Below are 24,609 nucleotides of genomic sequence, written 5' to 3' on the forward strand. Positions count from 1 at the left end.
GATTTACATATTTATGGATTAAATCATAATTATCAGCCATGACAGATTCAACTTTGATTTTGGAAACCTTTTGTCCCTCTATGTGAGCTTTGCGATTGCATGGGACACACTTTTTAATCTCTTCCAGCAAAACAATTTCTCTTAATCCTTCATAAATGTGGTCCAGTTTTAGGGCTTGGACCCAATTGACAAAAACTACCTGTTTAATTCTCTTGAACTCTGTACCACCAACACAGTTCATAAGGAATATAAATAGTAGCCTTTGCCTCATTGTAACTGATGGAACTATTAGCAGGCAACATGGAATAAACCATTCAACTTTTTCCAACTTGCTGACTTTGTATCATAAGTGTCCAAAACTCAAGTGGCCACTGTAATAGAACTGCCAGTTTCTCAAAAAGTTGTAAAAACATTTATACACATCCTCCTTCTTAAATCTGGGGACAAGGAGAACATTAGGACATCAAAATTTGTCAATGGGCTAAGAGAATGTAAATTAATACCGGGTAAGGTCAGATTCTTCCTCGCTGCTTCAAGCCACCTCAGATCTCCATTTCTACACTTTAAATTCCAACTCCAGCTTTCACAGCTGCTAAGTTCTCTTGTTCTCTTGCATTCCTCCATCTCTCTCCCATTCTCCCCTTTCTTGGCTTCCATTTCTCTTTCTTTTTCCCTTTCCTGAAACTATTAACTCTGGCCTCCATTCTTCTAGGCAAATTTATTCTCATGTAGCATGGTCTGTTTCAGGTTCTGTTTCATCTATCTGTTCCATATCTTGAGTCTCAAATGCTTGTCCCGCATCTTCAGTACCTCATCATACAATTGTAGAATCGCTACAGGGTAGAAAGGGACCTATCTAGCCTGCACTGACAATGATCCCACACGATCCTACCCTGTAACCCCACATATTTACCCTATAATCCCCCTGACACTAACAGACAATTTGGTATGACCAATCAATCTAACCCACACATCTTTGGATTGTGAGAGGAAATTGGAACATCCAGAGGAACCCCATGTAGACACGGAGAGAATGTGCAAACTCTGCACAGACAGTGACCCAAGCCTAAGTCCCTGGTGCTGTGAGGCAGCAGTGCTAACCACTGTGCCAGCATGCTGCCCTGAAGGTTCCTGATGGGTGCACAGTCAAGAAATCTTGCAGCACCCCATGGGAAAAATGAACCCCGGTCTCCGGTATGACAGATGGGTATACTAACAACTCTACTAACAAAGAACTATCTCCGTGCTTCAATGTGTATTTTTAAGTTCCACTGCTAAGCTACAGCTTTTAGCTTTTTTATGTTTAGAGATGCCATGCTAAGTGCTCCTCTTGGAGATATGCTCCAGGTCCTGCATCAAAACTAACCATCTTTCTATTGTCAGTGTTCAGAGAGCTTGCTGCTGCAAATTCTTGTGTTGTTTCTTCAGTTTTGGCTTCATGTTACTTTTCCCTTCTACATCCAATTCCCTAAAAGTCAGACTTGATTCTTCCACATATATTTAATCCTGGACAGGCCCCCAATTTGTCACAAACAAATTTTAGCTATTTGCTTTGCTTGGGCTATAAGCAATATATTTGCAAATGGATGTGTATTATTTCTTACCCTCAGATTGCTTGACTCAATTTTTAATAATCCACATCCAAATAGATTGATTACAGGCAAATAAAAGACCTAAAGGTAGACAAGACCTATCAACACCTTCATTGCAATATGTTGGTTGGTCTTTCAAAAAAAGCAGCCTTTTGTTGACTTAAAGCCAGGTTAGATTGAAAATTACTTATCGGAACGCCATGACATCTTATTTGGACAGTGACTCAATACTTCATGGGGAGTCACAAGATAAGGCATTTAGCCTGTAAATCCCTTTTTAACGGCTGCAAATCAACAGATAGGTGTCATTTTGAATAAAAGGGTTCAAAAATACTTCATCATCAAATTAAAAAAATCTACCTAATTGGAAGCTTATGAGCAGAATCTTCCAGTCCCATCAGCAGCGGGAGTCATGGCGAGAAGGGGAAGTAAATTTGGTGTGAGGCCAAAAATCTGGTTCCCAACATTGGGATGACCTGTCAGAATTTTGGTCTTGGGACTTTCAAGGTGGGTTAACGGTGGGTCAAGCTTCCCAAAATGCATCCATTAACCCCACTAAATTACTTTTAGTTTTTTGACTGTCTATGGAAGGCATCTTCCTATTTGAATGTATTGATGTAATTAGCAGGTATGAGCATGTGCAAGTGACATCTTTGGCAGCACAGGTTTACATCAGTCTAGTTTTAACATGAAGGACCTGTACTACTAGCTGTCTTCAGTTCTGATTTTATGCTGTACTATATTTCAATATTTTTATAAATAAATAACATTGAATAATCAACACGTTCGACTACCTATTTGTGGCCAAGTTATCACACTGTCGTACACAACAAAATTGTAAATAGAATGATAATTTACTTATTCACGTATTACAGAGATATCATCCGTTGTATTAAATTAACTTGGAGTGAGATTAAATGGGTAATATCTCAATTTATTTTCATCGTCTTTCATCACTGCTTAAAAAATTAATTGGTTTGCTTGTTTGAAAGACCAATAACTAACTTAAATCTGTTAAAGCTGCTTAACTGCTCCGATTTAATCCTAGTGAGTAAGAAGAATGGCTTGTGCATGCAAACTATGTCTTACCAAAAGCTAACCTCCTTACCTGAAAATAAATGGAACTAGTAGGGATAGAATTTTCTCGGCAGCTTCTATATCCAAAATTTAACATGTACCTACCTTTATGAATCAACAAATTGAGCTAATAGGGAGTTAGGTTGTTATTTGGCAGCATAAAATCATGTGTGATTGCGGTTAATTCACTGATGTGAAAATAAATTATTTCCAAAAATTTCAAGTTGTCTTTGCAAGTCTGATATATGACAACATCCCTGAAAGATTTGCATAGATAGATTAAAAACATTGAACATGAGTGGACGATGAAGTCCCAAGAGCCTGTTGACCATTCAATAAATTGTGACTAATCTGTACCTAACCCATTCATCTGTCTTGGGGCATACCATTAGAACATAGGATTTAAAGAGGTAGAAATCTCATTTTTGAAGTTTTTGAAGTTGAAAATTAACAAGGACACCCGTGCTTTCAACAGTAAGCCAAATGGAAAGGTCATTCTATTCATTGCGTACTCCACAACTGACTGAAATTGTTGTCATTTGATATGATAAACTTGTGTTTTAGTCCTATCTGCAGCACTAAAGCAGTGCTATTTCACATGGGTTATAATGGCCTGACTTTCAGGCATCTTCACTATCAATTTGAAGTCTTCGGTGGATTCTCCGACCTTGCCTGTAGCTGGGATTTTCCAGTCCCGCTGCAGTGAATGGAGATTAGGCTGAGCGCCAAATCCTCCGTTCTTGCTGGCAGTGGCAATGGGGCGTGAATAGCCAAAAAATTGTGGCCCTCATTAATATTCCCAGCTACCTATTTTGATTAATAGTTAAAAAAAATCTCAGAAAGCCCTAACTTTTACTATACAAATAATTCAATTGTACTTAATCCTACAGCAAAATATGATTTATATATTTTCATTATTATTAGCATCCATCATCCATCATAACATAAAATAACCTTTTTATGACTTTTAGCAATAGTATCTGTGTCTGTTGCCTGTGCTTTATGCTTGAGGTGGCAGGGCATATCAATAAGGCTGTGGGACGACCTGCGCTCAAACTGTGTAAACTTTGATCACACGGTTACCTTCATACAGGCATTCGGATTCTTAACTATGTGAATTAGGGACCTAATGCATGTTGATGAACTCCATGAAGGTAATAAATAAAAACAGAAAATGCTGGAAAAACTCAGCAGGTCTGGAAATGGCTGTTGAGAGAGAAACAAAGTTAATGGGGTGGGATATTCCCAGTGGCAGGGATAGGTGAGACATACACAATGTCATAGACCTTGGTGGGACCAGAAGATCCCACAGCACCCAATGTCAAGCCATTTCCACATCTGGGAAACATGCTGTTGGAGGGGACCAGAAAATCCCAGCCAACATTTCAATTCCAGTGATTCTTTTTCGGAACTGTTCTTCAAGATTTGGTTGGAGATGAGTAGGGCAGGGGTCATAGAGTCATACAGGTTTACAGCATGGAAACAGGCCCTTCGGCCCAACTTGTCCATGCCACTCTTTTTTTTTAAACCTCTAAGCTAATCCCAATTGCCTGCATTTGGCTAATATCCCTCCATACCCATCGTACCCATGTAACTATCTAAATGCTTTAAAAGATAAAATTGTACTCGCCTCTACTACTACCTCTGGCAGCTTGTTCCAGACACTCACCAACCTCTGTGTGAAAATATTGCCCCTCTGGACACTTTTCTATCTCTCCCCTCTAACCTTAAACCTATGCCTTCTAGTTTTAGTCTCCCCTACCTTTGGGAAAAGATATTGACTATCTGCCTTGTCTATGTCCCTCATTATTTTATAAACCTCTATAAGGTCACCTCTGAGCCTTCTATGCTCCAGAGAAAAAAGTCTCAGTCTATTCAGCCTCTCCTTATAACTCAATCCATCAAGTCCTAGTAGCATCCGGTAAATCTTTTCTGCACTCTTTCTAGTTTAATAAATTCCTAGGATGACCAGAATTGCACACAGTATTCCAAGTATGGCCTTATAATGTCCTCCTCAGTATTGTTTAGCGCTGACCTATTTTCCACCGTTACTTAAAAAAGTATCGTATTCAGAGGGAGTGCAATTATCCCCCCCAACTACAAATCCAAAGGCCTCCTGTCTAGTTAATGCCCACATACCTATCCAGCCACCACCCCCCCCACCCCCCCGCCATTGTGGGAGCTTGCTGTGTACAAACCTTTTCTGCATTACACGGGTGACCGCAAAAGTACTTCATTGCCTGTAAAGCACTTTGTGATATCCTGATGCCATGCAAGGTACTGTAGATATATTAGCTGAGCTTCAATGCAAGGCTATGTACCTGAAACATTTTATTTCTCTGCATAAATGTTGCAGGTCTGCCGAATATTTCCAGCATTTGCTGTTTCGATATAAAGAAAAGCCCTTTTCTTACCTTAGAAGTCCCTCACATCATCTCCACCACTTTGCAATGCAGTTTTATTTTTACTTCATCAGTTCCAACATACCCCTAACCCTCTCGAATATATCCACTTATTACTTATCGCGTTCCTTCACCACCAAACCATAACTAACTGAAATTAGAGGCAGTATTTTAATCCCATTTAAAGTTCTTCATCTTAGTTTGAAGCCTTAACTCTTCTGGCCATCGGCAATTCACCAGCCATCTCCCTTTAGTTAAGTTCCCTTGGGCTCTTCCTTTGATGGTAAATTGCTGTGTTTTCCCACCTGCTGCTTTTCCTTCTCTACTTCTTGCAGCACTGATACCCAAAGTACTTATGTATTACTATCGGGGAGTTCAGCTTTATGTTCTCACCCTGATAGAGGAGATAGCGGACATCATTGGAGCAGCCATCGCCTCCCGTTTCCTCCTCATCCCATAATCTCTTTTGATATACAAGCTGCAGATAGTTCAAGCTAGCTTCCTTCCCCAATCCTCACCCAACCCCATCATTTATCTTTGTGTTTTCAGGCACCCAAGAACTGCTTGCTATCTGGTCAGGCAGTAGCAGAGGTTTAAGTGGTGGAAAAACAAGAAAACAGTGATGAAGAAACAATGCCTTTAAAGACTAGACTAATGATGACATCTATGTGTGATGAGACTGGTTACAAAAAGACTGCAGCTAGGGCAGGAGTTGAGACTACTCAGCTGCCAGCCCACTGGAGATTGGAGTTGTTTTCAAATTCAGTTGCAGAGGCCTCAGATTGGGACTTATCATATGGAACCATCGAATCCCTACATTGCAAAGTGCCATTCAGCCCATTAAGACTGCATCAACTCTCTGACAGAGCATCTTATCCAGGCCCTCTCTACCACCCTATCCCCGTAACTCCATATATTTCTTAGAGAATACTAAGAGACCTACCTAGAATGGACATGGAGAAGATGAGCGCGATTCTCTCATTGTGATCCACATAACTTCTGGCAGGCTAGGTCAGGAGATGTACGCGTTGGCCATTTCGTGGGATTCACACACACATTCCCAACCCATGTGCGTCTCCCAGAGCCAGAGAACAAGTGCACTTAGGACCATGCTGGAAACTGGCGGAAAGAGAGGTAAGTGATTTTTATCTGTTTTAAATGTATTTTTAAGTTATTTTAAATATGTTTATCAGGCCTGGCACAGAACTGGGCCTAATAGCATTTCCCATTCCACCAGGAGTATTTCACTCTGGCAGGTTTATGGTGGCTCCCCACATTTGAAAAACTAGCTGGAGACCCTGCTGGAGTAAACAGGAGTCAATCTGGGCCCACCTCAGAGGGTCAGACAATGGGATGGTGGTGCCCCTTGGGCATGGGCACCTTGGCACTGCCCAAGGGGCAAGGTGCCCATGCCTAGGGGGCAGCTTGGCACTGCCTAGTGGGCATTGGGCTGTACTGGGAGGGTGGAACCTATTGTGGGCAGGGCCTAGGAGGGTTGATCGCTGGGGTTGAGTCCCATTGCCATTCCGTATGGGGATTGGTCTGGGCTGGAGGGAGGCCAGTAATTGGGGCGGGCTGGGGGTGGGGTGGTATGTGCCTTCTTGGTGGGAGGGAGTAGCGGGGCCCTATCTGCTTCTTATCAGGGGGTTTTGCCTCCAGAGGGAGGTTGGCCTGTTGGGGGGGGATGTCAGCAGGAGGGGATTGGTTGTGGTGGGGTGGGGGAAGAGATCCCACTGGGTGTGGGCCTGGAGATCGGGGCGCTCCCGGACGGGGGATGGGGGTGGTTTCAAGACTGGCTCGGGAATTGTTGAGGGGACCATAATCGGGCTTTGGGGGGTGGGGGGGGAGCTGCTGGAAGGGCAGCACTGTGGGGATCTTGGACTGGCTAGAGTTCTGGAGCTATCAAACCCCAGTGTGAATAGGCGCCGTCCCCCATGTTTTTAATGATATTCACAATTGTGATCACTGCATTGCACATAGTGTGGAGATTTGGGTCTGAAGTTGCAATGAACAAACAATCGTGATCTAGACCAGTTTTATCACCAATTCAGCACTTTTGGGAGAATAGCCTCCGATGTGGGAGAGATTAGGGCTCCAGGGCATAACCTCAGAGTGAAGAGACACTCTGTTAAAACTGAGATGAGGAGGAATCTTGGGACTGAGAAGAAACTGGTCACGGTGTCCGTGGGCTGGAGGATCAGGGCTGACCTTGGTGGGGGAGATCGGGACTGACCTGAAGGGGGTCTGGTAGGCCAGTGAACAGGGTGGAGCGTTCTGGTAAGCCAGCACTCAGGGGGGTGATGGGTTCGGGAACATTGGGGAAGCCAGTGATCGGGAGGCCAGTGACGGGGGGGACTGTGTGCACTGATCTCAGCACTGACAGATTTACATACGTGCAGTGCCCACTCAGCATTATGCTGCCAGCCTCTTGGGTGGGAGTAGGCCCCATCCATCTCTTTTCATTATAAATGACACTGTGGCACAGAGTGCTGGAACACATTCAGATAAGTAGGTCTGAAAAACAGGCAGGGAAAACTCCCGTTGGGCATTTAGTTTTGTTTTGGAAGAATCCCGGCCATGTCTGATGGTGAATGTTCCTGTTTTCATTGCAGCACAATAGAAGTCGCGCTGGGTGCTGCAGTGGAGGCTCAGACTGAAGTCACACAAGGTCAGTTTGCTGTCACAGATTGCTACCATCATAGCTGCTGATAGTAGCACAGTCCAGCAATCTGTCTTCCTCCGGGTTACTCATTCAGGGTGAAAGCATTTGTCCTCCCATTCTGTCAGTGCTCTTTACAAATCGGTCAAGCTACTGCCATCCACGCTAGGAAGATGCAATGTATGGCTAGGTTCCTTTGTCAGCAACGTTTCATGATCCATGCTGAAGCCACAGGAATAGCACTGCCTTGGAGCATTAGGATAGACAAAGGTACGCATGCACTAAGGGAATGCCCAAGGGTCATTAGTTGATTTTTGCATGCAATTCCTCTTCCTCTGTTCTCTGTCTGAAAGCAGATCTGACGTATAGTGTTGTGATCTCCACTGCAGCTACAGAAAGGTCTCGAATCTATCCCAGCTAGAACAGGGATGGATTCTGTGCTGTTGGCCACCAATCTGATCCACACTGCCTCTCCCCAGCCAACTGAGTCATTGGGCTCCAAAGCAATCCAGGTTGCTGTGTGGCTATTTGCACTTTTAAATACACGTGACAGCCCAGAGATAAGAATAGTGATGTGATAGGTGCCAATTTTCTTTCCTCACATAACTGACCAAGAATCACTTTCATTCTTCCCATCAGCTATTGGTGTATATTAGAAGGATTTGCAGGTTGATATTCAACTTGTTTGCCAAGTTATGAACACACGTGCCTTAGACATCGAGCCCAGAAGTGGGACTTGAACTCAGAGCTTCTGGCTCAGAGGCAGGGACCACAAGCACTACAAGACCACCATTTGTATACAATATGGAATGATTTAATTTGTTCATTTGGCTTGGAACATATATTTTGTGGTGATTTTTTTTTGCATTGTGGTTAAGCAGATGCGGTGATACTGATAGTGAAGGTAAGATTGGTGTTGGTGAATGGGATATTACAGTTGGATTATCCAACAGCCTAGCTAAAATGTGGCACTCTTGGTTTTCTCTTCCTCTTGCACCTCCTCCTCAGGCTTAGCTGCTCAATCACCAGTTGGCAAGGCCCTCACTGTACAGCATGCAACAGACCACCATGAATATTGGCACACAGTTTGCTCAGTATGGCTCCCTCCAAGATGGGCAGGAGCTGAGGAATTGCTTCAGCATCCCAATGGTCTGCTGTACTGTATTTTGTATGGCAGCATGGTTTTCATTGTGTGCATAATACCTTTGTGTTTGTTCATTGTATGCTCGTGTCAAGAGTTGTGTCATCAGAGGATAGCCTTTGTTACTCAGTAGCCACCTTCCAATTTGTGGTGATGGCTTAAATGCATGTGGAACAGTGAACTGCCACAGAATGAAGGCATCATTACTGCTGGAAAAATATTGGGCAGTGATCTTTATGATACATTACATATGATCACACACCAGCTGGAGCTGAGGATATGCAAACCCTGTTGTTTGTGGTATATCTGAGAGTTAATATGTCGTGCCTGCAAAATAACGTGCATGCAGTTATACCTGCAAGAAAGGGAAACCTGAAATCTTCACAAAACTGTCTGTTTGCCTGCTTCTCCCTGACAAAGCAGAAGAAAATACGTTCAGCTCTTTGACCAGTGACATTCCTTACACAACAAATGGCAAACTGGGAGACACTGCAGTTGTCACTGTGACAGTCTGGAAGAGGGCAGAAGCACCTTCACCTTCATCTTCACAATCACTGGCAATGCAGTTCTCACCCCGCTCTGGAGTTGCAATTGTGGCTGTAGCACATGGTTGAGGAGTGAAGATGCCCTTAGGGAGGCACAAGCGCCTGACACCCTGTTCCTCACTGAGATTCAGGTAAAATCATTGCTCCTTTGAAAACTGTGGGAGGATCTGGCCTCCTGCTGAGAGCCCTTCTCCCCCTTCTCCTTGCTCTTGGACTAAGAAACAGAGTGAAATGTATCTAAGTTTGCTGATAGTACAACACTATGTTGGAATGTAAATTGTGAGGGGGATACATACAAGCTTCAAATAGATATAAACAAGTTAAGTAAGTAACCATCAAGGTAGTAGATGAATAACGTTTTGGGGAAGTGTGAGGTTATTCACTTTGATCATTAGAATAGAGAAGAATCATGTTTTTAAAAGACTTGAAACTGGTAAATGATAATGTTCAGAGCATCTTAGCTGAACTTGTGCAAGGAACATAGAAAGTTGACATATAGCTACAGTAAGTAATTAGAAAGGCAGATGATATATTGGCCTTTATAGCAAGTATATTGGAGCACAAGAATAAGGAAGTCTTGCTATGATTGTACTGGATTTTGGCAAGAGCAAAACCTGGGACACTGTGTGCATTTTTGATTTCCATATTTAAGGAAGGATATACTTGTATTGGAGACATATAGGGAAGGTTCATTGGATTGGGTCCCAGGATGAAAGGGCTGTCCTTTGATGAAATACTTAGTAAATTGAGCTCATGTTTGCCAGAGACTAGAATGAAAGGTGATCTCACTGAAGCAGATAAGATTCTGAAGGATCTGACAAGGCAGACATTGAGATGTTGTTACCCTGGTTGGCATCAAAGTCTCAGGTTAGAGAGATGATAATTTAAGATTGAGATGAGAAGAAACTCCTTCACTCAAATCATTGTGAATCTTTGGAACTCTCTGCCCCAAGGAATTGTTGATGCTCTATTGCTGAATATATTTAAGGTTAAGATCCACAGCTTTGTGGTCTCTCAGGAGTGATGGGATAGGGAAGCAGGTGGGAAATGGTGTTGAAGAGTGAGATTATATTGACTGGTGGAGCAGGCACAACAGGTCAGATAGTGTGCTTCTGCTTCTATCTTTTATATTCTTGTGAGTTCATTATTACACTTAACTTATGTTCCTTTTCTGATAACCTGCCAACTCCCATTGAGAGTAATTTTCACCATCACCGCCTAGGCAGTATTCTATTGTAAAATCTGTTTGATTGTCAGTCTATTCATTTGAGACAGGCAGAATGAGCTGAGGTATCCCCTGGAGAGGAGAAAAGTGCAAGGAAATTGGACTGGAATGTCTTAATTATCACAGCCAACATGAATAACTTGTCAGCAAAGGTGCCCTGACACGCACATAGGACATGGGCCTTAAAATTAAGAATAAATGAAAGAAAGTAAGACACCCTTTTTTATCAAGTACTCTTCACAAAATCAGAGTTTCCCAAAGCCTTTAAAGTCAGTGAATTTCTTTGAAGTGTAGTCACTATTCTAATCACAGTGAATCTATGGTAGTAGCTGATGGTCTCCAATCTATCCACTCTGTAATAGGATCCATGGGTGAACCACCATCAATGGAAGACCTGCAAAAAAACAATCAAACAGGTAAACAACAACAAAGCCCTTGGCCCTGATGATATTTCAGCTGCTGTCTTCAACACCAGTGAGCTTAGAAGAATCCAGGGTCTCAGCCTATGGATTTGGAATGGAAAAGAAGCCCCCAACACCCCCAGTTTCTCCCCTCCCACCCCATCCCCTCCAACACCACCCCCCATTGACTTCAAGGATGCAACTAATGTAACTATCCATAACAAAGGAGATAATCATGTGATGGAAACAATTTCCCTCTTGGTCATAGCAACTAAGTTTTTGACAGAAATTATCTTGAATCATCGATTTGCTCTGGTTGAGGAAATCCTTCCAAAGACACAATGTGGCTTTCAACATTCTGGAGGAACTTCTGAGATAGTCCTTGTTGCCAAACAAATCTAAGAAAGATGTCAGGAATAACATCAGGAACGCTTCATTGATTTGGCCAAAGCATTTAGAGTCATAGAATCATTGAGGTTTACAGCATGGAAACAGGCCCTTCAGCGCAACTTGTCCATGCTGCCTTTTTTTTAAACTCCTAAGCTAATTCCAGTTGCCTGCATTTGGTATGTATCCTTCCAGACCCATCTTACCTATGTAACTCTCTAAGTGCTTTTCAAAAGACAAAATTGTATCTGCTTCCACTAATACCTTCAGCAGCTTATTCCAGTGACTCACCACCCTCTGTTTGAAAAAAATGCCCCTCTGGACACTTTTGTATCTCCCTCCTCACACCTTAAACCTATGCCCCCTAGTTTTAGACTCCCCTAATTTTGGGAAAAGGTATTAACTGTCAGCTGATCTATGCCCCTCATTATTTTATGGACTTCTATAAAATCACACCTCAGTCTTCCACACTACAGAGAAAAAAGTCCCAGTCTATTCAGCCTCTTCTTATAACTCAAACCATCAATTCCTGATAGCATTCTAGTAAATCTCTTCTGCACTCTTTCTAGTTTAATAATATCATTTCTACAATAGGGGAACAGTACACAGTACTCCTTACCAATGCCTTGTACAATTTCAACAAGACGTCCCCACTCCTGTATTCAATGTTCTGACCAATGAAGCCAAGCATGCTGAATGCCTTCTTCACCACTCTGTCCACCTGTGACTCCACTTTTAAGGAGCCATACCCCTAGATCTCTTTGCTCTGTAACTCTCCCCATTGCCCTACTATTAACTGAATAAGTCCTGCCCTGGTTCAATCTACCAAAATGCATCACCTCACATTTATCTACATTAAATTCCATCTGCCATTCGTCAGTCCACTGGTCCAATTAGTCAAGATCCAATTGCAATCTGAGATAACCTTCTTTACTGTCCACTATGCCGCCAATCTTGATGTCATCTGCATTTGACTCAGTAAATCGTGAGTCAAATACCAATTTGCAAGCTGTACTTGATCTCTTCAATTCTGCTGACGAGAAGCACAGCCTGCCCTTGAATGTTGGCAAAACAAACCTCATATCAACCAGGTCAGCCAAATGTTGAAGGAGAGGCTCTGGAAATTGAACATTTCCCATACCTTGGCAGCCACTTCTCACAAAAGGCCAGGAATGATGAGGCGATCAAACTGTGCCAGCTCAGCCTTCTACAGATTTATGCAGCAGTCAGCGTTTGATAACAAAGACCAGCAAAATACAGCAAAAGTCCTAATATACAGAATAGTTAATATCACCACACTGCAGCAAGATCTGGATTGCGTATCAACGACACATAAGGATGCCAGAGAAATTCTATCAGCAATGTCTCTGCCATATCATCCAAGTTCAATGAAAATATTGTTGAACAAATGCTACTGTCCTTCTTGAAGTCAGCCCCTAAAGCATTCAGGCAAAATTCCTGCAAAGCCATCTACAATTGACTGGACACTGTGTCTAGGTGGCTGAAAAATGTCTCCTCCACCAGCTCCTCATCTTAACCCTCAGAAGAGGACAAAGAAACTCTTCAAAGACACTGTGAAGATCCAATGGAGATTTTTTTTATTATTCATCCATGGGACATGGACGTTGCAGGCTGGCCAGCATTTATTGCCCATCCCTAGTTGCCCTTGGAGGGCAGTTGAGGGTGAACCATGTTGCTGTGGCTCTGTAGTCACATGTAGGCCAGACCAAGTAAGGATGGTAGATTTCCTTCCCTAAAAGGCATGAGTGAACCAGATGAGCTTTTCCAACAATTGACAATGGTTTGATGGTCATCAGTAGATTCTTAATTTCAGATTTTTTTTATTGAATTCAAATTTAACCATCTGCCGTGGCAGGATTCAAAACCAGGCCCCAGAACATTAGTTGAGTTTCTGGATTAATAGTCCAGTGTTAAACCCACTAGGCCATAATGACAACATTTTGACATTAATGGCTTGGGGGAGTTTGCTACAAATCATTCAAAATGGTGACAACCTAACCATCAAGTTGCATCATGCTTTGAGTCCAGTTGACTGAATGGCAAGCAGAGCAGTGGCAGAGAAGGAAAGAAAACAAAGTAAGTCATGCACTTCAGATCCCCCTACTTCATGGGACATCCTGCCCCATGTGTCCAAAGTTCTGTGGTTTGAGAATCAGCCTAATCAGTCACATAGAGACCATTGGGAGAAACCCAGAACCCCTCAAACCAAGGGACAGCCAATGAAGTTGAACTTGTAATGGACCAGCAGACTGAGTGATCCAATTAAACAATGTTCTGAAGCAATAGCACACTCCAAATCATTGAAAAAGCAATGCGGTTGTATTTACCCAGATCTTCACGTAAACATTAACCAACAGACCTCCCAGATAATCGAGCCAAGGGGAAGCATTTATTTGAATCCTCCAAAAGGGAGGAATTATCATTTTTATTCCTCTTTTGTTCTACATCGGTAATTGCTGTTGTAAAGCACAGGTTCCGATGCATCGTATTATAAACCTTACAAGCCTTACGTTGAACTAAAGGAACAAACAATCTCTTGAAGGAGAGATATTCTACATTGCAACAAGTAGTCATGTTTCCAGAAGCAAACATGTGTGGAACAAAATCCTGTTGCCTTCAGAGATTAGTTCTTTAAGCTTCAGGTCTGGTTTGTCATTTTTGTTGTTTCCAAGCTGGTTCACAAATAAATCGCATTCCTTCCGCCACCAACAGGGAGAAATGTTTTTCATTCCTCAAACCTGATTGATGTCGTTCTTTTAATCAACATTACTTTTCAGTCCCCTCATCTGATGTATAAACTTTAATTCCTACAGTTCATTGCATCCAATTTATTTACAAAGCAAACTTAACCCAGTTCATATCAGTGCCCCTGGAGAGGTTTAGAATTTATGATATTAGACTTCCAAATATGATGTGATATTATGGCAATATATTTAAGTTATTGAAAGTAGCATATTGCTCTCTGCTGTAGGATTCAGACAAAATTAATTCCATTTCTCTGAGGCCTTTTTACTGAATCCTGCTGTTAAAGAAACAATCAAAAGTAAACAGCTGTTTGTATGATAAAATGAGAAGTTAAAATGTAAGGCAGTAAAATTTGCTAGACTTGGAATTCCCCCAGAGCTGCAACATCAGAGGGAGATGGAGCAGAAAGAGTGTAAGCTGTTCACAGAGGATCAGGACATGTGGGGTGAAGAGATCTCAGCAGGAAACTTTATCCACATGGTGCCTTACTGGAGCATTTCTCGACACCACTGCAATTTTAATTAACAGGCACAAATATTGTGATAACTTAAAAAAAATACTTTGTGAAGATTTTTAACTACTTTCTGAACGGAATGGATTGCACATTATATTGGAAGTAGGTACCTTTGCTTTTTGCAGTTTCCATTATTATTTGATTAACTTTTAGTTAGAGTAAAAAGCATTTTATTTTGGCCCTTTGAATCTTTCTGTTTGGCAAATAATAAATTTTACTCCTTGGGTTTCACTAAATTATGTATCTGTGTTGTAGAATATAATTATTAATATCAATGTGATACTGAAATTCATTTCTTTGAAAGGATTATTTACCTTTTGAGATCAAAGGCCAGCCTGCTGATCCTGATGTATGTCCCAACCAGAGGCAACTGACTCATAAAAAAGTGAGATGCAGTGAATGTTGGAAACCTGAATTATAAACAGAAAGGACGATATCTGGACGGAGGGAAATCGTCTTAATGGACAAAGTTTTCCTTCCTCAGTGCCGCTGACAGTGAAGGGAGTTTTGGCTGGATTGCCAAATTTTCCCTCTCACTTGCAGCAGGTCCTGCCATGGGTGGGAGCAGAGAATCCTGCTCAACATTTCAGACTGATTGCCTTTTGTCGGAAGCAGGCAAAGTGAACCTTATCATACTAAAGGAGAGCAGAGTCAGGAAAGGGGAGGGCGGTGGTGGGTGGAAAGAACCAAAGTGTGGAAGGCAGGAGGGATTAAAGACAAAAGGGGTGATGGTACAAGGCAAACTGAGATTGTAATGGGCCAAGTAAAGAAATAAGAGATGGATCTGGAAGAGCTGGTAAATGAGGAAAAGTAGGATTGTCAACAACAACTGCCATCCAGAAAATGAGGGACATGGATCACGATCTGAAATTGACACCATGATTCTCCTGAAAGTGTTGAATTAGTGGGGAAACTGTTCTAGAGATCCTAGTCGTGAATCTCATTCAAAACCCAGGGGTGGGGCCTATTCACGCTGGAATCTGATAGTTCTGGAACTCTGCGCATGTGCAATGGGCCTAATCTGTCAGACTTCCTGTTTGCTGGTCAGCCCCGATACCCTCAGTGCTGTCCCTCCACCACCCCCCAAGGCCCAACTGCGGCCCACACAATAATTCCTGGGCCACTTTGACCCCCCCCGCCCCACCCGTTCCCCATCGTGGAACATCCCCAGTGCACAACCCAACAGTGACAATCCCTCACTCCACTCACTCCAGCAGACACCCCCCCCCACCCCCCACTGTCCCCCTAGAGTCAGACCCCCCCTGGAGGCAGCCTTCCTGCCCCCCTGCCCCCCGGCAGACCACCCCCCTCCCCCAAAGCCTGCCCCAATTGCTGCCTTCCCCCCCATCTCAGACCAATCCTGTCTGCAGATTGGCAGCGGGAGCCCCCAACCCCACTGACTGCCCCAAGCCTCGCCCACAAAAGGTCCCGCCCCCTTGGCACTGCCCGATGCCTAATGGGCAGTGCCAAAGTGCCCCTTGGACATGGGTACTTTGCCCCTTGGGAGTGCCAAGGGGCACAAGCTGGCACTGCCAGGGCACCCATTAAAAAGTCTCACAACACCAGGTTAAAGTCCAACAGGTTTATTTGGCAGCACAATTTTTGGAGTCTCGCTCCTTCATCTGGTGAGTAAGTACTTGTTAAAGAGGTGCATTGTGCTTGGCCCTCTCTCCACTCACATTATCTGTACCTTTAAGACTAGATTACCTGAAAAGATTCACATTCCAACCAATATCTTATGAATTGAGTTTGTGTCTGTATATACCCTGTTTGTGAACACTAGTCCTCACTCACCTGACGAAGGAGCAAGACTCCAAAAGTGTGCTGCCAAATAAACCTGTTGGATTTTAACAACACTTCTTGTTGAGCTTTACCCCAGTCCAACGCCCGCATCTCCACATCAGGGTGCCCATGCCCAGGGGGTACAAACCTCCCCGCCACCCAAATCCCTGGGGTCCCCCCCTTCATTCTGGTGGGGTCTCCTGCTAGTTCCCCGAATGTGGGCAGCTAGTCTAAACCCCACTGGAATGAAGTACATCGGGCAGGGTGGGAGATTCAATCGGGACCTGAAAGTTCCCGATAATCACATTGAAAACATATTTCAAATACATTTTAAAAAGATTCAAATTACTTACCTGTCTTCCCGCCAGTTTCCAGTGGGGTCTGACCTGCAGCTGTTCACTGGCTCTGGGAGATGTACTTGCGTTGCTGGCACATGCGCAAATTCTAGAACAAGGCCAGCTACGCACATCTCCCATCCCGAACTGCCAGAAAAGTTGCAGGTCGCAATGGGAGAATTGCAGCCTAAGTCTGGGAGAAGTTACAGTGCCTAAACACAGATTGAGGGGCCAAGCCTATGCTGAACTTCACTGAAGCAATGTAGGAAGCCAAAATCAGAGCCCAGAGTAGGAGTGGAGCACAGAATTATCAAAGTAGATGAGCAGAAACTCGTGATCACATTCATTCACTTACCTTTAGTTTGGGTGCACTGGTGTGACAACATACTCTAGTTGCTGCCTTCTATGCTGACTGAAGAATTTGGTGAGCAGCTTATGTATATTGCAGTAAATCTTTACTGTGATTAGGGTTTAAGCTGTTCACTATGGGCAATGCTAACCTATGTAATGATAAACAATTAAGGAAAAAGTCCTTAAAAAGAAAGACCCTGGTGGTATATTTTAGCATCGAAACTAACAGATAGCATTGGATCAGTCATCCATTATACACAGTAATTCACATTTATATAGCATCTCCAACATAACAATATATCCTAAGATGCTTAAGAAGAGCATTGCCAACCAGTGAAGAGAGTACTCAGTAGAAGAGACATGTTCTCTGCCATATCTCTATGAACTCAACATTATTACAATCACGCAGTTCTTCTTTGAGGCTTTTCCTTACTTTGATAGATGTTCTGAAAAAAAAATTCCATGAAGAGCTTTCATCTCAGTGAGGACGCTTCAGGCTATTTCATTCAACAACCTGTTCCGAAACCCTGCTCACATTTTGACTGCCGTAACAAATTCCACCACAGCTGTTGAGATAATCCATGACGTTCTAAAACAGTCCACGACATTTTAAATTAAACAACCCACAACCATTTAAAAAAGAAGTCAGTAAGAGGTAGTAAGTGTGTGGAGGTGCTATTTTTGCTTGGATGATATGATATTCAGCAGTTAGATGAGGGTTGAATTGTATTAATTGTCCAACTGTTTGCTGACACTGGGACTAATTACCCATCAAGGACTTTCCATAGTAACATATAGTCATTCATTCTACCTATTCACATGTTAAGGAAGGAATGCACTCAACCAATTTAAGCTTGAAAATGGACCACAAACATACCCACAGAGATAACATTTTGCACCATCAGCTGCTCACAATATTCTATATTGACTCAGGTTACTATAATGCATCAGGGGATATGCAGCATATTTGCTGCAATCTTTTGCCCTATTGCCCATCTTCTTTCCCACACATCTCTCAGTATTTTCCCATTCAATTGACTCTTGACCAGGATCCTAACAGTTGTGGCATAATGTGTAGTATGCAATGTACCAGTATTATTTGCGAAACCCTCACTGGGAAATAATGAAGAACTCCACCTGAGCAGTCAAGGCACTTGCAACGCATTTTGAGGATACCAATAGCCTGCTATATTGCACTATAGGTCACCACATGGCTGTTGTTTAGCACCATTTGGGTTCTACTTACAACTTATTAAAGGTGGTAATCAACAAATTTCTGGGGCATCCCTTGTCTCCAGAAGCCTGATGTTTGAGAAAGCTGAGGCAGTTGTGAATTTGTCAGGATGAAGAAATCATAGCATTTTTCAGAATAATGTACACAGACATGCAGAGAAACCGCAGTGTAATCACACACCACCCGCACATTCACAGAGTGAACAGATTCCCTGTTCATGGAGGGGTCAAGTTGATGGTTTGAAGGTGATGTCAATGCATGCAATAGCCCCGTGCACCTGAGGGAAGCTCACTAATTCTGCAAACCTCATGGCCCTCTGCATCTGAGTTGCTACATCCATTGCAAAATTAATGTACCACATCCCCTTCCCTTACCAAATCAAGAAAAGCGGGCATGACTATCTTGATGTAGCTGTGTGCAACTGTAAGTTTCTGCAGAGGTCTCCTGCAAAGAGCCAACTGCCTTAAAATTCAGACCCACAGTGACCTTGAGAGTCACTGGTGGAGCACAAAGATCAGCTGACTGTTATTCTAGATGTTGTTGGACTATGGTACATATGTTCTAACTCTAACAGCTTTAACTTGAGCAGCCTTCTGAATTGGTTCCCAACATATCGAGATACAATGTCTACAGCTGGTAGACCCTTACCTCAGGATAAAACCTGATTGTGTTCCTCCTCTCCCCTTGTGAAAACCATGCTGCCTCTAACTCCTGGTCTGGTCTCTTTCCCCTGGCCTCACATTGGCCATGCTCATGTTCCTGTATGGATAGCTGAGGCTCTGACAGACCAGAGGGGTTGATGTAGGTCAGCTAATTATTCTTGTTCTTGATTGTTCCTTGTCCTTTTCCATGGTCAATTTAATCCTTATGATACAATGGTCACTGACCCCTAAGCGTTCTCCCACCAGCATTTGACCCACTTGTGCCAACTCATTCCCCAGGACTAAGTCCTCTTGTTCCACTGGAAACATATTGCTGCAGAAAATTATCTTGAATGCATTCTAGGAACTCTCAACCTCTTGTCCTTTTGCACTGAAAATATAAGAACTCGGAGTAGACAATTTGACTCCTTGAGCCTGCTCCTCAATTCAATGCAATCATAGCTGATCTCATCTCAGCCTTAACTCCACTTGCCTATCTGTTCTCCATAAGTCGTCAACCAATTATTAATTAAAAATCTGTCTATCTATTCCTTAAATCTGCTCAATGTCCTGGCATCCACTGCACTTTGTGGTAGTGAAATCCACAGATGCAAAGTCCTTTCAGAGAAATAGTTTCCCCTCACCTCTATTTTAAATCCCTTACCCTAAAACAATAACGTCTTATTCTAGATTGTCCCATATTCCTATCCCAGTCTATATTTGGATAATTAATCTTTAATTCTTATACCTCTCTGTGATTTATTTGCAAATTTGTTTCTCTAAATCCCTTCCACTAGTTGGTGGTCTATTTGTTACAATGATCAATCTTATTGCATCTTTTGTACCCTTTATCTTTAGCCAGAGAGATGCCACTCTTAAACTTCTCTCCAGTACTATAGTGGCATTTTTAATCAATACTGCCACAGCCAAATTCTTTCCCTCCCCTCCAACCTTTCTTTCCTGCTTCTCCTAAACACCTTGTATGGTTACTGCCCAGCACTTTCCTACTTTGAGCCCCAGATCTCTGTTATAGCAATAACATAATTCAATTTGTCAGTCTGTATCTGTAGTTCACCAATTTTATTAACCACACTCAGTGCATTCACATACTTACACTTTAACCCTGATTTAGGCTTTTTAACTCTCCCCGTAACTCTGACCCATTCTAATGGCTTACTATTGTCTATTCTAATTTTATCCAACTCTCCAAGTATTCTGGCTGGGATTCTCCCAAAACAAGCTAAGTATTTCCTGCCCCTTTTTTGGGTATACTTAGCAGAGTAAATCTCTGAACTCTGTGCACTGTACAGTGCCTCAGCGTGATTCACTCTGGTAAGTAGGTGATGGGCTCTATTACTGCCCAAGAGGTTGGCAGCATAGTGCTGAATGAGCTACCACGCATTTGCTGATCTGTCAGAGTGGAGATCGGCGCATGTGCAGCGCTCCCCCATTTCCGGCCTACCAATTGCTGGCCTCTGATCACTGTGAGAAGCCTCACAACACCAGGTTAAAGTCCAACCAGTTTGTGATCAAATATACTGGTTAGATTTTAACCTGGTGTTGTGAGACTTCTTACTGTGTTTACCCCAATCCAATGCCAGCATCTCCACATCATGACTCTGATCACTGGCCAGCCCCTTAACCCCTCTCCCCGATTACTGGTCTTGCAGACCCCTCACCCCTCGATTGCTGGCCTACCTGATCTCTCCTGCCAACCCTGATGACCCCACCCCCTTCTCATCCAGGCAATCATGACACCATCTCCCTCAGACAGCCTTGTCCCCTCCGCTTCTGCCTTCACTCTCCCCCAACAATCCCATCCCATCCCACCTCCATAATCAGGCCCAATGCCCCCAACGCAATAGCCAGTCCTAGTAACCCTCACTCCCCCCCACTGATTGTGTGGCCTCAATATGCCTGCCCTCTCTGACCCCACCCATTGGCCTGATGTCCAGTGGGCAGTGCCAGTTTGTCCCTTGGGCAGGCTGGCCCTGCCCAAAAGAACACCTCCCACCTTACCTCCAACCTCCCAGGGGGGTCTCAATGGTCTTTGCTCCCCCCAGCAGGATCAGGGTGCCTGTTGTCCATTAGTGCGGAGCAGTTGCAAATGCGACTAGAGGAACCACTCTTGGTAGGGTGGGGGAGATGCCAGCGGGCCTGGAAAATACTGTCCCAGGCCTACTAATCATTTTAAATTCTAATTTCAATATGATAATCAGCTCCATGCCAATTTCCACTTGGGAGACTTGTGACAGGTGTTATGCCTCAGAGCTGGTCCTGCTTTGATCAGAAAGATCAAGGACACGTGGCTGGCAAGAATGAAGTGCTTCCATTTCATTTTCACCAGCCACGTGTTGAACTGTCCAATCTTCCTATTCTTATATTCACCAGCATGTGGTATAGGAATAATCCTGAATTTACAGCTCTTGAGATCCTGCTTTTTAATTCCTTTCCTAACTCCTGAAAATCTGCTTCCAGGACCGCATCTCTTTTCCCACCTGTGTGATTGGAGGGCTGTTCGCCCTCCCTCCAAACAAATGTTCTGTAGTTTTCCTGTGATATTTATGACTCTGGCACCAGGAAGGCAGCATACTGTCATGGAGTCATATCCATAGCCACAGCAACATCTGTCTGTCCTTTCCAACTGTGAAACCCTTGACCAGTAAAGCACTTCCACACTTCCTCCTCCCCTCTTGCGCAATTGCTCATCCGATGTTTGCACTGCCCGAGTGGTGGTGTGCAAACCTTATTTGGGAACTTGTGCAGATTAAAGGATCAGCACCTCTTAGCCTGGACTTGAGGATCAGCTCCTCTTAGCCTGGGTAAGAAGGTGGTGAATGGTGAAGTATTGAAAGCCTGTTGAGAGTAATGGAACTTCATCAGTAAATTATTAAATTCCTGTAATAAAAGAACATGTTTGAGAAGAAAAGGCTGCTAATGAAGAACAATTTAATTGCCACAGTGAAATTCTTGCTGTTATTGAAAGACTTCATGTGAAGAAATAACGTATGATGTTTTATTAAATCAGTTTCTGAGAGATGTACAAATTTTGCAATTGCTTTGGGAAAGATGAAGCAATTAATTTAATGCTGACACAAGTACAATTGCTGAAATTGTCTGATAGTTGAAATCTAAGGCTGAGAGGTGTAATGCTTTAAACTGTAAATGCCATAATTACATAGCTCCCAAATATCTTCCTTTTGTATGAGCATTGTAAGGGAGCCTATCTTTTAAAACAAGCGCCAAAACCTTGCTGCTGTTTACACCGGTGGGATCTTATGGTCTGGCCGACTGCACACTTACATTATGGGTTTCCCAGCAGTGAAGCATACATTCAATGGGAAACCCTGTTGACAACGTTGGCACCATAAGATCCCAATATCAGTAAGCGGTGCACCACCTCCTGCTGCCACAAAGTATGCCATGGTGGTGAGATTATCTCACCTGGTATCCGTGTGTCTTTGGAGTGTCAGCATAAGAAAGAGACAAAGGGGCAGGCTGTATGTACTCAATGTCAAGGGTTTCAGCAGCTGCAGGCATCAGACAATGCGGCTACATGGTTGTTAGCATGAATAAAGACCAAGTTTTGGGATAAAACAAGTTGCGAGCAGACAGAGAGATGGATTGGCTCCGTGCAGTTAAATTGCTGCCATTCGTTTCATGCTGCTGAGGGCGAAGAGGCTCAGAGGAGACCCAGAATCCATTGGTACCTCCATGCTGCTAACAGATAGGGCTTGGGGAAATCCATGGTGCAGTACTTGCTTTGTGTTAAGAATTATGACCCGGGAGAGCCCTGGAACAGTATCTGCTCGGCGCAGCAAACAACTAATGCTCAGAGAAACCCAAAAACAATTGTTTACAGAAGGGTAGCTGAGAAGCTGGGACCATGCTTGTATTTAAATGCCGGCATGTAGTCTGGTCAATACAGGAGTATCAGTATAGGGTGGCACGATGGCACAGTGGTTAGTACTGCTGCCTCACAGCGCCAAGGACCCAAGTTCAATTCTAGCCTCGGCCACTGTCTGTGCGGAGCTTGCACTTTCTCCCCATGTCTGCATGGGTTTACTCTGGGTGCTCTGGTTTCCTCCCACACTCCAAAGATGTGCGTGTTAGGTTAACTGGCCATGCTAAACTGACCCTAGTGTTGGGGGATTAGTAGGGTAAATGTGTGGGATTGCGGGAATAGGATCTGGGTTGGATAGTGGTTGGTGCAGACTTGATGGGTCGAATAGCCTCCTTCTGTATTACAGGGATTCTATGAATCTAGAAGGCCAGGTCTGCAGGAAAAGAAGGCTTGACCTGGGAGTAGAGATCTGGAATCATGTGCCTTTTGGATGAGAATTGTACCATAGAACTCAGGTGGAGTAGAGCGCTTTCAGCTTCACGAAGAAGGCCAGCTAAACTTCCTTACGGGAAAAAGAAGTTCTAAAGAATTTTGTGGCTCACGGTGATGACTGACATCTGAGTGGGTTGCTGAGACATTCAAGGGAATTCTCTTGGTTGTGTCTGCCATATGTGGTGTAGTTGACCACAGTTTGCCTGTTCGTTCATGCTTACCTTGCATTAATTCTGCATGATAAAGTATAAGATATTGATTGTTTGCTTTGTTGAATCTTGTATCGTAAAATTTCTTCTGCTTATTTAAAACCATGAATCTTGTGACTTTGTTCTCTCAATAAATAACTGGGATTTCAAATTTCATCCACTGAAAATAAAATTTGGGGTTGGGTCTGAGATTGTAATAGTGTAAACATCCCCTTCTCTGCACACGAACAGGGTTCAGGGAATTGGCTAACTTTCGAGATTCTTAAATCGGTCTCTGATCTGAACAGAGGAAACTCAATAAAATAGCAGGTTTAAGAAAGAAAAAATAAACTTGCATTTGCATTGCACTTTTAGCAAGATATTCCATACAACTTCACAGACAGTTAATTATCCTGAAGGACTCTTACCATTGTGCATAACAAGTTTCCAAAATCAATAATGGGATAAAATGGTCAGCCAGTTTCTTTGGTGGTGATAAGTGAGAGGTGAATGTTGGTCACTAATCCAGCTGCTATTCCTTAAATAATATTGCAAATTGCTTTTGTTCATATTAGGGACATGGTTTTTGTAGAATAAAGCAGCATAGTAGGAAATCATTGGGCACACCATTGCATGTCCTGGATCTTTGAAAGAACAATTCCTTTTTAACATTGATTCATGGGATGTGAGCACCATTAGAAAGTCCAGCATTTATTGCCCCTTCCTGAAGAAGATTGTTGGTGAGCCACTTTCTTGCTATAGTAACCGCTATAGTACACCCATAGGGTCCAATTTTACCATTTTCATTCTAAGTGCTGTATCTGGGCGCAATTCAGATCCGACATGGAAACCTGTTCTCAGGCACTCCCCTAAACACTTAGTCTGGAAAAAAAAATCACAAGTCAGAATTGCGTTATGGGCGGGGCTTATCACGCCCGAAATGCTGTAGCTCCGATGAGAGCTTTGAACTGTGCATGTGCAGTGAGAAAAATTTTTTCAAAAACTGTCACGTCGCTCCCGGGCCTCAAAAAGC

Source organism: Carcharhinus amblyrhynchos, chromosome 3 (assembly GCF_965287045.1).
Source record: "Carcharhinus amblyrhynchos chromosome 3, sCarAmb.v2.hapA, whole genome shotgun sequence".
Classification (NCBI taxonomy): domain Eukaryota; kingdom Metazoa; phylum Chordata; class Chondrichthyes; order Carcharhiniformes; family Carcharhinidae; genus Carcharhinus; species Carcharhinus amblyrhynchos.